At 47.5% G+C, this 15,780-nt stretch overlaps 1 protein-coding gene across 9 annotated transcripts in view; it reads left to right on the forward strand.

Annotated features, from left to right (window-relative positions):
- Positions 1-36: 36 nt before the first annotated feature.
- Positions 37-15,780, forward strand: part of KYAT1 (kynurenine aminotransferase 1) — a 32,906-nt gene continuing 17,162 nt past the window's right edge. For 5 of the 9 annotated variants that reach the window (XM_068980764.1, XM_068980799.1, XM_068980781.1 and 2 more), the window contains exon 1: positions 3,732-3,990. The gene's annotated coding sequence lies outside the window, so the exon portion shown is untranslated. Of the gene's footprint in view, positions 70-3,731; positions 3,991-15,780 lie in introns of those variants that run through there. The other 4 variants (XM_068980772.1, XM_068980851.1, XM_068980825.1 and 1 more) reach the window with 4 other exon arrangements.

Below are 15,780 nucleotides of genomic sequence, written 5' to 3' on the forward strand. Positions count from 1 at the left end.
CGTTAAAGGGACAGGGATAGCTGCAACCTTCGGGGCGTGGGGACGAAGGGTGAAGCGGCGGAGGCGGGGGTGAGTAGCCGGTGCCGGAGCGTTGTTGCCCCGAGATCAGGTGCCGAGGAGGGAGGGCCTGACAGCTGGTTCCGAGCTTGATTGTGCCAGACTACTCGCTGCGTTTGGTGCTGCTGGTATAGCGGAGTGGCTACGCCGGAAAGGTTGACCTCAGCCCCTAGCTGTTGCGCGCGCCTCTCGCCGACCCGCACTCGGACACTGGGATCCGCCAGGCTCGTCCTCTCTGTATCCCCATCCCCCGCCCCACCCCCACTCGCGCGATCGTACGGTACGGGTGGGGAAGAGGGAGCCCAGGGCGACTGGGTGAATTCTGGGTGGAGCCAGGGCTGGAACCGGATGCTGGACTCCAACTTGACAGCTCTAAGTATCCCAAGTCCTCGGAGTTCCCAGATTGATAATAGTAACGGCAACCGCGTTAAAAGAGAATCCGTACAATGGAATACTGTGCCACCGCTAAAAAAGAAAAATGTTCACCATGCACTAATAGGGGACCGCTTCCAAGATACCATAAATGGAAAAGTGAAGGGATGAAAAAAACAGCGTTGATCGCTGCTACCGTTTGTGTGAAAGAACGTGAGTGGGGGCGTGGGCGTCTGCCGGTATGTGTTCATTCAGTTCAGTTCAATCGCTCAGTCGTGTCCGCCTCTTTGCGACCCCATGGACTGCAGCACGCCGGGTCCCTGTCCATCACCAACTCCCGGAGCTTACTCCAAATCATGTCCATTGAGTCGGTGGTGCCATCCAACCATCTCGTCTTCTGTCGTCCCCTACTCCTCCTGCCTTCAATCTTTCCCAGCATCAGGGTCTTTTCCAATGAGTCAGTTCTTCGCATGAGGTGGCCAAAGTATTGGAGTTTCAGGTTCAGCATCAGTCCTTCCAATGAATATTCAGGTCTGATTTCCTTTGGGGTGGACTGGTTGGATCTCCTTGCTGTCCAAGGGACTCTCAAGAGTCTTCTCCAACACCACAGTTCAAAACCATCCGTTCTTCGGTGCTCAGCTTTCTTCACAGTCCAACTCTCACAGCCATACATGACTACTGGAAAAACCATAGCTTTGACTAGGCGGACCTTTGCTTTTCATATGCTGTCGAGGTTGGTCATAACTTTTTTCCAAGGAGCAAGCACCTTTTAATATTGGCTTCAGTCACCTTCTGCAGTGATTTTGGAGCCCCAAATATGAAGTCTGTCACTGTTTCCACTGTTTCCCCATCTATTTGTCATGAAGTGATGGGACCAGATGCCATGACCTTAGTTTTCTGAATGTTGAGTTTTAAGCCAACTTTTTCACTCTCCTTTTTCCCTTTCATCAAGAGGCTCTTTAGTTCTTTGCTTTCTGCCATAAGTGTGGTGTCATCTGCATATCTGAGGTTATTGATATTTCTCCCTGCAATCTTGATTCCAGCTTGTGCTTCATCCAGTCCAGTGTTTCTCATGATGTACTCTTCATATAAGTTAAATAAGCAGGGTGACAATATACATACTCCTTGACATACATACAGCCTTGACATACTCCTTTCCTGATTTGGAACCAGTCTGTTGTTCCATGTCCAGTTGTATGCAGGTCAAGTGGTCTGGTATTCCCATCTCTTTTTTAAGAATTTTCCACAGTTTGTTGTGATCCACACAGTCAAAGGCTTTGACATAGTCATTAAAGCAGAAGTAGATGCTTTTTGGGAACTCTTTTGCATCTTCGATGATCCAGCGGACGTTGGCAATTTGATTTCTGGTTCCTCTGGTGTGTGTATCACCCAGCTAGTGAAATGCACAAGTAATTAACTGTGGTGGCCTGGGACAAAGAACCAGGTCCTGGGTGCCTGGACAAGGGGGAAGAATTAACTACCATGCGCACTGGTTGGTTAAAAATAAAATGGGATGCTGAGGATATTAATAATAACTGGCTTCCATTTATATCCAGTGGTGCCCAGGGCTAGGTTGCAGCTCTCCTGCTGGGAAGTCTTGTATTTCCTCATTATTAAAGCAGCAAACAGGCTCAGAGATCAGAGACCTCAGTAATATCTTATAGCCAGGACATGGAAAAGCTGGAATTTTAGCCCGGGAGCATTTCACACTAATGCCATTCTTGCTCATCCCGCTGCCTCCTGAAAAGCATCTTTTGTTGTCAGCCTTACAGCTCTCAGCTTGGGACCTGGCACCCAGCAGGCATCCAGTAGCTGTTCGTTGGCTGTCTATTGACTGAGGAAGTGAAACAGACAGGCAACAACAAGCAGTGTAGAATGAAGAGAGGCACAGATTGGAGGCCAGAACCCAGAATGGAGTCCAAGACTTGCCTTTTCTAGCCTAGAGTTTGGACCTGGCACATACCTCCCTGAGCCTCCATGTCCCCTCCTGCAGAACTAACTGTGATTGCTGACACTGAGTGCTCCCTCATGTCCTACTTTATGCCTTACACACATATTGGTCCCATTTTACAGATTAGTAAGTGAAGTACAGAGAAGTTAAGAAAGTTGCCCATCGCAGCACTGTAAATCAAGTATACTTAAAAAAAAAAAAAAATGTTGCCCAAAGGAGGTCCTCACTTCCCAACTTCTAGAAAGGTTGTTGAGCTCCTCAGTCTCTCCCTCAGCCTCCTGGGACCATCAGCACTAATTCCTTGAGACACCTCAGGTCAGTTAGTTGAGCTGCCAGAGGCTGAGGAGCTGATGGAGAACAGCACAGACACAGTTCCTGTCCTTAGAGTCTGGTGAGGGCAACAGACAACGCAGCTGTTGGCATCTGTGACGAGTACTGTGGTGGGTGGGCAAGCTCAGGCCTTGGGAGCACAGAGGAGGTGCCATCTGGTTCAGCCCCAGGGGAGTCACAGAAGGCTTCTCAAAGGAGGTAACATTTAACCTGACTGAAAGATGCATAAGCGACTTCCCTGGTGGTACAGTGGTTAGGAATCCACTTTCTAATGCAGAGGACACAAGTTCCATCCCTGGCCAGAGAACTAAGATCCCATCTACCTAAGGGCAGCTAAGCCCATGCTCTGCAACTAGAGAAAAAAAAACCCACGCCTTGCAACAAAGACCCAGCATAGCCAAAAAAAAGAGAGAGAGAAAGATGCATAAGGTATCTAGGAGGAGAAATGATGAAGCTGGGGCCTGGAGCAGAGACACATTCATACCTGAAAATAATTGACACAATCAGAGACTGTGCAGGTTAGAAACGATCTGTCTGGTTTCTGCCTAAATCGGCTTTTTCCTCCTAGACAGTGCCTCCTCATGGCAACATGAGTGCCTCCAACATGGCATCCCAGTCTCCACACTGCACTTAACCTTCCACATCTCCGAAGCGGAGGACTCCCTAATGTCATAATCCAGCTTGGGGCAACAAAGGAATACAGGAGGGTTAGCAGTGAGACCTGGAGGAGGGCATGGCAACCCACTCCAGTATTCTTGTCTGGAGAATCCCCATAGACAGAGGAGCCTGGTGGGCTACAGTCCATGGTATCGCAAAGAGTCGGACACGACTGACCAATTAAGCACAGCAATGAGAAAGTCCTTCATACTGATGCCCATCCCCCCATTCATTCGGTCCCTGGGTGGCAGCCAACTTGCTGACGTAGAAACTCTGCCCATGTGAACAAAGCTGTCAGCACGGAAATGTTCCTCCTGTCTTCCTGGCCGTTCGTGCTCACCTGGGTTGTCAGGTCTCCCACGTGCTGGGACATTTAGCTGGGTACACCCCGCTCCCAGCCTTCTGTAGCCAGCAAGCCAAAGTCACTCCAGCTTCAGCAAGAGATGAATCACCATTACTCCTGCCCTAATAGACCTGGAGCCACTTCCCACTCTCAGATGGCACTGCCCGCTCCCTGAAATATTTTCCGAACACTCATCTCACTTCCTCATTCTTGTACAGTGAAACAAGCTTTGGATTCATAGCTGAGGTCCTGCTGTGCTTTCCCAGGACTTTCACTTTGGGTAAGTCATTTCCCCACTCTGACAGTTTCTACGTTTGTACAACTGATACAACTCTCGTCTTTCTGCCAGCACTAAATATATACACATGTATTGTTTTCCCCTCCATGTGTAAAACTGCCCCAAAGAGTGAGATTTCAATTTTTGGATCTGGATTCTGTGCCAGGAGGGAAAAGGAGTGGCCTTTCTACTGTATAACTCACTCAGGCTCCCCACCCACCAGCCCCTCTGGCCTGGGAGCCTACAGTCTCCAGAAACCATTTCTCTCTCTTTTGCCAATTCCAAAGCCAAGGAGTGAGCGTGCGTGCTAAGTTGCTTCAGTCATGTCCAACTCTTTGCAAGCCTATGGACTGTAGCCCACCAGGCTCCTCTGTCCATGGGATTCTCTAGGCAAAAATACTAGAGTGGGTTGCTATGCCGTCCTCCAGGGATCTTCCCAACCCAGGAATCAATCCTGCATCTCTTATGTCTCCTACATTAGCAGGCAGATTATTTACCACTGGCGCCACCTGGGAAACCCAAAGCTAAGGGGGAACTGTGTCTGAGTCAGTGTACTTGTTAGAGCTCCCCAGACAGATGTAACCTCCCTTGGGGCAGAACCATTGACTCAACAAGTTTTCATCAGACAGTTGTCTTGGAGGGACTCTGTACATCCAAGACAAACCAAAAGATAAATAATTCATTATCTGCAAGAGATTTTATTGTCCTACTTGGTTAACTAATTTTTACGGAAAGTCTTAGAGGTTTAAATGTTAACAGTTTGCTGTCATTGACAGGTTAAGTGGACCAGGAACCTGTGCTAAATGCTTTCTGAGGGTGATTGCATTATTATTTATTATTGTCCCCATTGCACAGATGAGGAAGCTGAGTCTGGTTGTGGTAAGACTAAGGTCCTATAGCTCGTTCAGAGTGGAGCCGGGACCATTTTATCCAAGTTCAAGTTCTAAATCCAAGCTTTCATCTTCTGTGGTTGGTATAACAGATTGGTCTTGCCTCCAGAGGTGCCATGGTTTGTGTTTTCTCAGTAATTGGACAGGGGAGGGGAGGAGGGGGATCTTCTGACATATTTAGGCCAAGGATGGTAAACATCCTTCTAGCCACTGTGGGAAGATGTAGAGCTTCCTGGTAAAGAACTGACTCAGCCCAAACACCAGGTGTGCCACTATTGAGAAACACGAAAACCTGACATCCTTACTACACACAATTGGCGTAGGTGATGTGCAGCCAGGCTGTAAAGCCAAAGCCACCTTGCCTGTCCTTGCAAGCTGCCATGCAGGGTGGAAGCTGGATAAGGCATGGCTCGTGTCCCCAGGGGCTGATGGTCTCCTAGATGCAGGGGAGCTGATAGAGGCATCAGCACCCACCTCCCAAAAGGATTTTTGTGGGGGACAGGTTTTGACTTTGGAAACAGGTAAACCAGGGGTTGAATCCCACCCAACTCAGGCTCTCTCAGCTGACTGAGCTTTGTTCATTCTCTTCTTGAGCAAAACAGGGACAATGACGCCTTCCTGAAGGCTGCTGTGAAGATGAGTATTTAGCACAGGAGTCAGGCACATCATAGATGATCTGAGTTCTGGGGAGGGCCCAGACTGACCCAGGAGACTTCAGAGCTGGGGTTCAGCCCTGCTAGGGGGTCAGATTAAAAGGCCTGTCAGACAGGATATAGCTTGAGCAAAGGTGGGCAACATCTATTCAGAAGCAAAGGATTTATGTGTTTGAGAGTGGAGAGAATACAGAAGCTGCAGCGTCTGGGCTTAGACCTGCTCCCGAGGCCAAGTCAGGAGGCTTTGGACTTTATCCGGTCTCCCTCCAGGCTGCATCCAGCAGGAGGTGTAGCTGACATCAGCAGCCAGAGGATTGGTCACTGAAGCCTGTCCCGAGGGGTCATCCACCCGCTGTTCACAAGTCCTGGTGACTTCTGGCCGAGAAGGTGGCCAATAGCTGCTTAGAATGATGGAGGCGTGTACTGGGGGAGGCACTGACCGCTGGGCACCAGCCCCTTGCCTGGCAGCCAGGAAGTCTGAGATCTTAGATGCCTTGGAAGCTGCCCAGAAAGGTGTTCTGAAGGTCACCTGGTGCATTTAAGCTCCCTTCTCCAGGCAGGGTTGGCCTCCCTCAAGCTGCCTGCACTGCAGCACTTCTCAGACTAAATTTTAATAATAACAATGATACATTTTTGAAACACTGACTCCTTGCCTGGCACCAGACTAAGTGGTTTTCATGTGTTAACTCATTGACTTCTCACTACAACCCGTGGACCAGGAACTATCATTATTTTCATTTCAGAAATGATACTCAGAAAGGTTTAGTAGTTTGCCAGAAGTCATACAGCTAGTAAATGGCTTCAGTCCAAGATGTGATTCCAGAATTTCACTGCCTCAAAAATAAATTAATTAATTAAATAAACAAAAACACCGCCTCAAAAAGAAAAACAAGAACAGTTTTTTTTTCCCAGGTAGTGCCGTGGTAAAGAAATCTGCTTGTCAATGCAGGAGACACAGGTTCAATCCTTGGGTCAGGAAGATCCCATGCAGTAGAAAATGGCTATCCACTTCAGTATTCTACCCGGAAAATTCCATGGAGGACGGATCCTGGCGGGCTACAGTCCATGGAGTCACAAACAGTTGGACTGAACAGGCCTGCCTGCACATACACACATGGAAGTTTATAAGACCCTCCCCAACCCAATCCCAGGGAAATAATCACTTCATAATTTACACACAAGCATATACAGTACATAATGAGGCAGTCCTTGCTTTCCAGTATAGTTAAGTAACACCAGTCCCTCAATGAAAGCATTAGTCGCTCAGTCGTGTCCAACTCTTTTCGACCTCATGGACTGTAGCCTTCCAGGCGTCACCATCCTTGAGAATTTCCAGGCAAGAATAGTAGAGTGGGTTGCCATTTCCTTCCCCAGGGGATCTTCAGGACCTAGGGATCAAACCGGGGTCTCCCGCATTACAGGCAGACTGTTTACCGTCTGAGCCACCAGGGAAGTCCGCAGTAACACAGTTCAAATTTCATTTGCCATATTATGTTGCTGCTGCTGCTAAGTCGCTTCAGTCGTGTCTGACTCTGTGCGACCCCACAGATGGCAGCCCACCAGGCTCCCCCGTCCCTGGGATTCACCTATGATTAATTGCACCAAATATGAACTTTGCTACTACTTCTTCCATCCACAAATCACTGCGGAAATGACAGATGCACTACGGTGAGTGACCAATCACATCACGTCTTTCAAAGCCTGTTGTTGATTGGTCAGTTCAGTTCGGTTCAGCCGCTCAGTCGGGTCCTACTCTTTGCGACCCCATGGACTGCAGCACAGCCAGGCCTCCCTATCCATCACCAGCTCCCATAGTGTACTCAAACTCATGTCCATCGAGTCGCTGATGCCATCCAACCATCTCATCCTCTGTCGTCCCCTTCTCCCGCCGTCAATCTTTCCCAGCTTCAGGGTCTTTACCAATGAGTCAGTTCTCCGCATCAGGTGGCCAAAGTATTGGAGTTTCAGCTTCAGCCTCAGTCCTTCCAGTGAATATTCAGGACTGATCTCTGTTAGGATTGGTCACCATGCGTGTTATTCAGTTCCTACACAGACACCAAAGCATGTGGTTTGTGTTGCCTCCTGTCTCCTAGTGATAAACCCATGTGACATTTTACAAAAATGTGTGAGCAAAAGAATAGGAAATAGCTCCCCAAAAGAGGGACTTGGGCCGCACACATGAAAGCGCAGCACAGAAATGCAGAGTGATGAGACTGAACGTGCAATCCGAATTGAAGATAAATAGAATGATTTTTTAAACAGCCGGCAAGGACTTCTCTTGCCAGCAGTTAAGGTTCAGAGCTTCCAATGTAGGGGGCATGAGTTCAATCCCTCATCCAGGATCTAGGATCCCATAAATCGTGTGACGCAGATTTAAAAAAAAGAAAAATAGCCGGCTCTGGCGTGCTGCGATTCATGGGGTCGCAAAGAGTCGGACACGACTGAGCGACTAAGCTGAACTGAACTGAACTGAACTGGGAATGTTGAACCCGCAGCGATTTGCTGTTCCAGAAGCTCTAACTATGCAGCCAGGGAAACTTAGTGAGGGCACATCATATCGACACATGAGTGAAAGCGGTTCTGACAAAAAGGATGATGTTGTCCCAAGGAAATGATGCCAGCAAAAACACCACATTAAAGGAACTGCCAGATATATTTCATAGCATTGAAAGTACAAAGGATAAAGTATTTTAAGTTGATCTGAACTTAGAAAGGAGTGTGATGATTCACCAATGCATAGAGAAGATGCTGGTTCTGTATCTGAAGCTACACAATTGGAAGGCAAGCACTGTTGAAACGACTCTTGATAATTTTCCCCAGATTTACTGAAGTATAATTGACAGATAAAATTGTAATATAAAGTATACAATGTGATGGTTTACTCTGTGTGTACTTGGTGAAATGACTCCTGCAAACAAGTCAATGATGCCTCCGTTACCTCATGTAGTTACCCTTTTTTTAGGGAGAGGATCTACTCTCTTAGCAGATTTCAACGAAACAACAATAAAGTATTGTCTGCTGTAGCCACCGGGCTATGCGTTAGATCCTCAGAATCATTCATCTTGTAACTGAAGTTTGTACTCTTTAATCAGTTTCTCCCTGTTGCCTCCGTTCCCAAGCCCCTGGCAATCACCATTGCACACTCTGCTTCCATGAGTTCGACCTTTTTCTTTTTCTTTTTTTTTCAAATTCCACATATAAATGATATTGTGCAATATTTGTCTCTTTTCTTTCTGGTTTATTTTGCTTACCGTAACATATTTCAGTTTCATCCATGTTGTCACAAATAGCAGGATTTCCTTCTTTTTAAAGACTGAATAATACTCCATTGTATATTCATCCATACCATATTTTCTTTATCCATTCATCCATCAACAGACACTCAGGTTGTTTCCAAATGTCGACTCACAAAGAATGTGGCAATGAGCACAGGAGTGCAGATGTCTTCTTGAGATAGGACTTTCTTCCTTTGGATGTATACCCAGACGTGGGATTGCTGGGTCATCCTTGATACCTTTTTACAATGAAAGAAAATACTTGAATTCTCAATGTTTTAATTTAAATTACACTAGCAATTTAATAAGTATTAAATGTATTATTATAAGTTTCACTACTTTTTCACCTCCCTCTACATTAGTAACAGACCATCAAGAGGTTTTTTTTTTTTAAAGAAATCTTTATTTCATGTCTATGATGTGTGTGTGAGTGCTAAGTCACCTTATTCGTGTCCGACTCTTTGCGACCCCATGAACTGTAGCCTTCCAGGCTCCTCTGTCCATGGGATTCTCCAGACAAGAATACTGGAGGGGGTTGCCACACTCTCCTCCAGGAGATCTTCCCAACCCAGGGATTAAACCCCTTCCTGTGGCCCCTGCATCATCAAGAGGTTTTAATGCTTTGACAACACCTTTGAAAAGTCCCTGAACAATCATAATTTTTCCCATTATTCAGTTTTCTCTGCACCATTGCAGCTTGAATGGTTATTTTCACAGTCTCACAGTGCAGTGGGAAGCGAGAACTATGTATGTGTATGCGTATGTACCCACCACCACATTTGTATCTGTATAATTTAAAATGCAAGTGGAGTATGCTGTCTTCCACATGCCTCTTTGTTCTTACCATATGTTTTGCATCGGGTCTTAAGTTGCGGCACGCGGGATCTTTTGTTGTGGTGCCTGGGTTCTCTAGTAGCACGCAGGCTTAGTTGCGTGTGGGATGTCAGTTTCTCAACCAGGAATCAAACCTACGTTCCCAGCAATCGAAGGGCATAGTCTTAACAACTGAACCACCAGGGAAGTCCCCATACATTTTCACAATTGAGGTAAAATGCACAGAACACACAGTTAACCATTTAAAATGTACAAGTCAGTGGCAGTTAGTGTATTCACAATGTTGCATGACCACGACCTCCCTCTAGTTTCAAAATATTTCTAGTGCCCCAGAACTGTACCCTGTGTCTATCGAATAATCACTCCACATTCCCCTCTCCATACCCTGGTAACTACTAATTTGCTTTCTGACACCACGGATTTGTCTATTCTGGACATATTCTGTGAAAGCAATCACACAATAGGTGACCTTTTGTGTTTGACTTCTTAGGATGCTTTTGAGCTTTATCCGAGTTGTACCATGTATCAATGTGTCTGTTGTTCCTTTTTGTGGCTAAACAGTGTTCCATTGTGTGAATATACCCCAGTTTACCATTCATCTGTTGAAGGACATTTGACTTGTTTCCACCTTTCGGCTATTATGAATAATGCTACCATTAACATTCATGTACAAGTTTCTGTGTGGACATTTGTTTTGTTTTTCCAGTATAAACCTAGGAGTGGTGTTGCTGGGTCATAATCTAATTTTATGTTTGGACTTCATAAAAATGTAAAACTTTTGTGCATCAAGGGACACTATCAAGAATGTGATCAAAGTCATTGATTCATTTTGAGTTAAATTTTGTAGATGAAGTGAGATAGAGGTTCAACTTCATTCTTTTGCAAGGGGCTCTCCAGTTGTCCTAGCACCGTTTGTTGAAGAAATTATTTGACCCCCATTGAATGGTCTTGACACTTTGTCAAAAGTCGTCTGGGCATAGATGTTTGAGTTTGTTTCTGGCCTCTCAATTCTGGTCATTGGTCTGTATGTCTAAGCAATGCCATTGCCACACTGTTTGGATTACTGTAACTTTGTAGTATGTTTTGAAATCCACCTTCATTTTTCATGTAACCTGAATATCTTTTCATGTCAGAATGCTAGGGGTGGTCTCATTCCTTTTGGTGACTGTATAGCATTCCATTGTATGGATAAATCAAAACAAATTGAATCAGCCTCCAACTGATAAGACATTGAATTGGCTTGTTTCTTTTTTTTCTCACACACAATACTGCAATTAGCTTCCAGGTTTATGTATATGTATGAACATCCCTGTAAGATAAACATCTAGAAGACAGAGTGTTTAAGTCAAAGAATAGTATAAGTCACTAGTATTAAGTTGCCCTCCAGAAGTTTTACCAGTGACTTTTAGTGCATCGTAGTATTGACTTGGGGCATCTCAATCTTATTATTCTCTGCCTGAGACACAGAAAATAGTGTTTCAGTGTAGTTTGCATTTTGTCAGTTATGACAAGTTTCAGCATCTCTTCAAGTTTACATGCTGTTTTCTTTTTGTGTGTAAATTTATATCTTTTGCCCACTTTTTTTTTTCAGTTGAAATGTTGGTCTTTTGTAATTGGTTTATAAGAATCCTTTGCATGTTAAGGCTCACACTGTATTAGAATGGTCTGATTATTCATTTGTCTCCCTCATTCTGTATGCACACCTTAAAGGAAAGGAAGGTATCCTATTCTCCTTTGTGTGCCTGGTGGCTAGCCTAGGGCATAACACATAATGGAAGTTCAATAAATACTTGCTGAAGTAATACAAGGTGTGTATCTAAGTTCCTGCACCAGTTGTCGATAGTAAAAAGATGAACAAAGAAGGGTCCTGGTTCTAACGGAGCTCACAGTCTGGTTGGAGAGATAAACATTCATTCTCTCACTCAGTGAAAGTTTACTGAGCATCTTCCTCTGAGACACATGCATAATAATGTCCCAGGCAGCTGCTAGGATGAGAAAAATGCCAGGATTATGACTCGGGTGATCTGGTCCCCCTGGAATCTGGGCTGGTCGGTGCCCCTCCCTGCTCATCACTATCCCCATCCATAAAATGTTAGCAACTAGATCAAATTCTCTCATTTCCCACTGAGCATCTGTCAGTCTGTGCTTCATCGATTTTTTCTGGAAATAGTGAATCAGTAGCCCAGGGGGCCATGGTGTCACTGCTCAGCCTCCCCTTGCTCCACAGTGGCAGTGAAGTCTGTGTCCTGAGTTCAAATTCCAGCTCTGCTACCTGCTAGCTGTGGCCTTGGGTCTGTTACTTCGCCTCTTGATGGCACCATTCTCATGGGATTAAAAGTGATGGGCCCTGTAAATGCTGGGCAGGCAGCCTGGCACAGAGAAAGTGTGCAGTAAATAAAAGGCTACGGTCATTAGCCTTAAGCTAGTCATCAGGGCTGTAGAGGAGTTGTCCAGGGAAGACTTGCTTCCTGGAAGATGAGAGATGAGGCACATGGGGAGTTGGAGGTGGGTGTGGCTTGGGAAAGGCTGCCCCAGCGCCTTCCTGGTGTCTCTGAATGAGGCAATGGTGAGAGCTCCCAGGTGTCTGTGAATGAGCCCCTGTAGAGATACCTAGGTCAGCCCAGTCAGTGCAAGAACCCTGGTCTGGGAGGCCAGCAGTCGCACCTCGGGGTGGGCCTGGACCAGCACACTCCCCACCGACGGTCTCCTCTATGAAGTGAGGCCACGCTCCCCTCTGAGACACAAAGTTGTCCTCTGTCCTAATGTCTCATATGACTTAAGGTCTCGGGTCAGCTAGCCAGAAGTCTAGACAGGGCTGGCTCTGCATGTCCCCTGGTGGTGGCCTCAGGGACAACAAGCACGCACTTCCTCACAGGGCAATGCCTTGCAGGGATTCCCAGGTGGCTCAGTGGTCAAGAACCCGCCTACCACTGCAGGAGATGCAAGAGACCTGGGTTCCATCCCTGGGGTCGGGAAGATCCCCTGGAGGAGGAAATGGCAACCCGCTCCAGTATTCTCGCCGGGAGAATCCCATGGACAGAGGAGCCTGGCGGGCTGCAGTTCAGGGGTTGCAAAGAGTAGGACATGCAACAGGCAAGCAGCATGCAACGCCTTGACACCTGGCAGTGTTGCTGGTGAGGGCACCCCAGGTGGCCACCTGTGCCCTTCCCACCCTCGGCTCAGACCCCCAGTGGCTTTCCCTCCCCTTCAAGTTCCTGGAGACTGTCCCCATGACACCCACAGGCTCAAAGGAAAGAGACGTGCAAGTACTCAAGGGCAAACACTCTTATTTGCACAAGTAGTCACAACCACACACGGATTTACCCACGTTCAAGGTCACATTAAAACTTCCAGGGACCCTATTTACTTCTACTTCATGGGCCCTTTTCTCCATTAAAAACATAATAATAACAAAGGGGAACTCCCTGGTGGTCCAGTGGTTCAGACTTCATGCTCTCACTGCCAAGAGCCCTGGTTCAATCCCTGGTCAGGGAACTAAGATCCCGCAAGCCACACAGCTTGGCCAAAAATATCTATATATACTTTATAACTATGTTGGTATAAAGAACACATATCATCCAGGCTAGATTCATTATTATACATTCATTATTATATTCCCTCAGTCGTGTCTGACTCTTTGCGACCCCATGGACTAGCCCCCTGGGCTCCTCTGTCTGGGGGATTCTCCAGGCAAGCTTACTGGAGTGTGTTGCCATGCCCTCCTCAGGGGATCTTCCGGCCCAGGGATTGAATGCATGTCTCATGTCTCCTGCATTGGCAGGCAGGCTCTTTACCACTAGCACCACTTGTGTTCTTATTTTAAAAGAAATTAAAATGAAAACATTTTCATAGGCCCTTCAAACTATCGCAGGCCCTCAGCACTAAGCCTCCTGAGATCTGATGAAGTCAGTCCTGCTGAAATAGGTCATATTGTATGAATTTCACAGGTATTCATAAAGTGCCCACTCTATTATTAACATTTGCCATTTACAGTCACCTTTCATGTGCCAGGCATTCAGTGAAGGGCTTTCCATGAACTCCTTATTTTTATTTATTTTACGGATAGGGAAACTGACATTGAGAGAGGTAAGGTGACTTGCCCTGAGTCACACAGCCAAGGTATGCATGACCCCAAAGCCTGTGTCCTCACCTTCTCCCCCAGTGTCTGCTTGGTGCCCAGTCCCAGGTGGGCATCAAAGGTTTGGCAGGACAGACCTGCTCCCCAAAGGGTGCAGTATGATACTCACTCCTGTGCCCACAGACTCACCCACACACACACACCAGTCGCTGCCCTGGCAGTCCCCTGCAGTGGAAGCTGGATCCTGGTTTCCAGCCCCAGCCCTGAGGTAGCATGAGTGGTTAAGCGTGTCCTCATCCTGCACAGGCTCTCCCCCGCTCCACGGAGCCAGGTGGCCCAGGCCACCCCCAGCCCCAAGGTACCACCTTTCCTGACAGCTGGCAGTGAGAATGAAGGGCCAAGACTGGCAAAGGAGAGGAAAGGGCCACACGCTGGGATCTTAAACTGTGGGCATCCCATGATTCGAACCCTCCCCTGACCTGCCAGAGCCCCATTTGAGTGTTTGTTGTTTTTCAGTCGCTCAGTTGTGTCCCACTCTTTGCAACCCCAAGGACGGCAGCACACCAGGCTCCCCTGTCTTTCAGTATCTCCCGGAGTTTGCTCAAATTCATGTCCATTGAGTCAGTGATGCCATCCAACCATCTCGTCCTCTGTTGCCCCCTTCACCTCCTGCCTTCAATCTTTCCCAGCATCAGGGTCTTTTCTAATGAGTCAGTTCTTCGCATCAGGTGGCCAAAGTATTGGAGCTTCAGCTTCAGCATCAGTCCTTCCAGAGAATATTCAGGGTTGATTTCCTTAAGGATTGACTGGTTTTTGTTGTTATATTATCATTCTTACAAATTTCCTTGACTTTTATTGTTTTGCTTTTAAATTTTGTTTACTTTCGGCTGCACGGGGTCTTTGTTGGTGTACTCAGGGTTTCTCTAGGTGCAGCAAGTGGGGGTTACTCATTGTAGTGTGCGGGCTTCTCACCGCTGCGGCTTCTCATTGCAGAGCACTGGCTTTAGGCACAGGCTTCAGTAGTTGTGGCACACGAGATTTTTTTACTCCGAGGCATGTGAAATCTTCCCAGGTTAGGGATCAACCCCAAGTCCCCTGTATTGGCACCCGGATTCTTATCTACTGGGCCACCCGAGAAGTTCCTTCCTTGCCTATTAAGGTGGGGGGGCAGGTTGAGGATAGCACCTGCTTTCCAGGGCTGTTGAAGGGGTCTGATGACATCAGTATAGTCCTAATTGCAGTGCCTCATGCTGAGTGAGCAAATTAGAACTGACTGTATTAATATTATTCCTACCTCTGTGATCAGGTGAGATGATGGCAGGTGTGATCTGGGACAGAGGAGGTGTAGCCGCCTTAGGAGAAAGGCCAGAATTGATAGACATAAAGGGATGTGGGCAACCATGTCAGAGAGAGGATCAGCCTACCAGGCAGCCGCAGATTTTGAACCAAGTGGCCAGGAGGTGGTGAAGGAGGGGGGTTGCCCTAAGATTAAGGCCATCTGGGCGAGTCAGCAGGGTTTCAGACACAGGATGGGAGCAGGCACCCCTGCACTCGGCCCGTCTCAGGGAACCACCCATCCCCGTTCGCTCAGGATGGTGCTAGTTTCAGCACTGAAGCCTGGTGTCCTGAGAAACCCCTCAGTCCCGGGCAAGCGGGATGGCTGGTCCCCCCAGAACAGGCTCGGCTGTGCCCTCCAAGGCCAGCACTGGGCTCACACTAGGCCGTGCACCTCCCATCCTCTGCTGAGGGGCCTTGCAGGCCAGCACTTTCTCCCAGACACAGGGTGGAATGCCCCTCCTCAGATAATAATCGCACTTTCTTAGCCGCAGGGAGTAAATCAGAGGGTGAACTCTGACTGACTTCCCAGCCCCTGGAATCTCCCAGCTCGCCCCCACGGGCCTTTGCACCGCCTGGCATCCTTTCCCTTCCTCTGGGACTGGGCTTGAAGGCCCCGCCCTCCAAGGAGCCCCCGGGAAGGCCTGCCCGCAGGGGCCGTGCCCCCAGCGCCCTCTAGTGTCCGGTTGTATTAGTCTCCTGGGCGTCTGTGCCAAAGTACCACACAC

This window comes from Capricornis sumatraensis, chromosome 1 (assembly GCF_032405125.1).
Source record: "Capricornis sumatraensis isolate serow.1 chromosome 1, serow.2, whole genome shotgun sequence".
In the NCBI taxonomy this organism is placed as follows: domain Eukaryota; kingdom Metazoa; phylum Chordata; class Mammalia; order Artiodactyla; family Bovidae; genus Capricornis; species Capricornis sumatraensis.